This window comes from Macaca fascicularis, chromosome 1 (assembly GCF_037993035.2).
Source record: "Macaca fascicularis isolate 582-1 chromosome 1, T2T-MFA8v1.1".
Lineage (NCBI taxonomy): Eukaryota > Metazoa > Chordata > Mammalia > Primates > Cercopithecidae > Macaca > Macaca fascicularis.
The window spans coordinates 213,539,193-213,541,748 of record NC_088375.1 but is presented as its reverse complement, the minus strand read 5'-3'; the positions used below and the strand labels follow the sequence as shown (position 1 = coordinate 213,541,748).

Sequence of the window (2,556 nt, the reverse complement as noted above, 5' to 3'; positions counted from 1 at the left end):
GCCTGAGCAACAAGGCAAAACCCATCTTCATAAAAAATGCAATAATTATGGGGGCATGGTGGCAGGCACCTGTATTCCCAGCTACTTAGCGACTGAGCGGGAGGATCACTTGAGTCTGGGAGGCAGGGGTCGCAATGAGTCGAGATCGTGCCACTGCACTCCAGCCTGGGCAACAGAGTGAGACCCTGTCTCAAAAAATAATACAGAGAAAAAGAAAATAAACTGTATGCATACATTCTGGCCAGGACCAAGGGGAGACGCCTCATCTGGAATTGTACAATGCAGCATTTTCCAGGTGTTATTTTCACACCACCTTCACAATTGTTGCCATGTCCATACTATTATTTCCCAAACACTCCTTTGAATTCACATTTAAGCAGTCAATTTTTAAGTGTTCCCAGTACCACCTGAAGTCAATTTACATGTCTCGGGGGTGTGCAAACCATACTTTGTTTTGTTTTGTTTTTATTTCCATAGGTTTTTGGGGAACAGGTGGTGTTTGGTTACATTAGTAAGTTCTTTAGTGGTGAGTTGTGAGATTTTGGTGTATCCATCACCTAAGCAGTATACACTGAATCCAATTTGTAACCTTTTATCCCTCACCCCCTTCCCACCCTTTCCCCCAGAGTCCCCAAAGTCCATCCTATCATTCCTATGCCTTTGCATCCTCACAGCTTAGCTCCCACTTATGAGTGAGAATGTATGACGTTTGGTTTTCCATTCCTGAGTTACTTCACTCACAAGAGTAGTCTCCAATCCCATTGCTGCAAATGCTATTAATTCATTCCTTCTGAATGAGTAGTATTCCATCATATTCATATATATATACACATACACATATACATATACATATACATATATACACATATACATATATACACATATACACATACACCACAGTTTCTTTATCCACTTGTTGATTGATGGAGATTTGGACTGGTTCCATATTTTTGTAATTGCGAATTGTGCCGCCATAAACATGCATGTGCAAGAATCTTTTCTGTTGAAGGACTTCTTTTCCTCTGGGTAGACACCCAGTAGCAGGATTGCTGGATCAAATGGTAGTTCTACTTTTAGTTCTTTAAGGACTCTCCACACTGTTTTCCATAGTGGTTGTACTAGTTTACATTCCCAACAGCAGTGTAGAAGTGTTCCTTTTTCACTGCATCCATGACAACATCTATTATTTTTTGATTTTTTGATTATGACCATTCTTGCAGGAGTAAGGTGGTATTGCATTGTGATACCACCTTAATTTGCATTTCCCTGATCATTAGTGATGTTGAGCATTTTTTCATATGTCTGTTAGCCATTTGTATATCTTCTTTTAAGAATTGTCTATTCATGTTCTTAGCCCACTTTTTGACAGGAATTTTTTTTTTTTTTTTTTTTGAGACGGAGTCTTGCTCCGTCGCCCGGGCTGGAGTGCAGTGACACGATCTCAGCTCACTGCAAGCTCTGCCTCCCGGGTTCACGCCATTCTCCTGCCTCAGCCTCCTGAGTAGCTGAGACTATAGGCGCCCACCACCACACCCAGCTAAGTTTTTGTATTTTTAGTAGAGATGGGATTTCATCGTATTAGCCAGGATGATCTTGATCTCCTGACCTGATCTGCCCACCGGCCTCCCAAAGTGCTGGGTGTGAGCCACCACACCTGGCCTTTTTGTTGTTGTTGTTTCTAATTTGTTTGAGTTCCTTGTAGATTCTGTATATTTGTCCTTTATTGGATGTATAGATTGTGAAGATTTTCTCCCTGTGGGTTGTCTGACAAACCATACTTTATTATCTTGCGCTGGGTTTCCACGGAGACAGAACCTGCGACAGGAATCAGCACAAGTAGTTTGTTTATAAGAAGAACCCAGAAAGCAGCACCAATCAGGGAATGAGGAAGCAAGACAGGAAAGGGAAGGATGTTGAGAAAGGTGTGTTTTTAAACAGGTTGCCACTGAGGCTGGCCAGGTCTCAATCCCACGAAGGACCTCTGGGAGACAGTGTAGGAGCGACACTTCAGAGATATCTCACCCAAGGGGCGAGGGAGCAGGGGTATTTATTCTCCAACTCTCACCTCTCATTGGCCGAGGGCTGCTCCTGAGGAAATTAACACTGGCACTTCTGACCTTCCCCATGAAGGGCTGACAGAAAGCCCCCAGGCCTGGTGCTGGAACATCAACTGCTCAAAGGACACAAACCAACAGCTTCTGTTGAACTTTGGGATACACTGCTGGGGTAGAAAGCACGAACTGTGAGTCAGAGAGATAGGGGTCCACATCTCTGCTCCATCACTTTCTCAGTTCTACGAACTTGGGCAAGGGATTCAGCTTCTCTGACGCCCTGTGTCTAGTGATGCCTAGCACGTAGTGAGGACTTAGGACCCCATTAGGAGCCAGGAGCTCTTCCTGCCCACACTCCCGGCTGTGGGATGATGTGTCCTTCAAGAAGCGGTCACTGAGGTGCTCAGGCACCCATGGCTTCAGCATCCCACGCTCAGGCTGGGCCCTGGGTCACTCATCACCTTATATTTGAACTATTATGGGCCCTGAGTCCTAATTGGAGCCG

General features: G+C 44.7%; 1 long non-coding RNA gene across 1 annotated transcript; it reads right to left on the bottom strand.

The window, feature by feature from the left end:
* Positions 1-448: 448 nt before the first annotated feature.
* On the bottom strand, positions 449-2,221 carry LOC135967042 (uncharacterized). The gene is made up of 2 exons (XR_010580857.2): positions 2,066-2,221; positions 449-1,815 (listed from the first exon to the last, which is right to left on the bottom strand). It is a non-coding gene; the product is annotated as an uncharacterized lncRNA (long non-coding RNA).
* Positions 2,222-2,556: the final 335 nt, after the last annotated feature.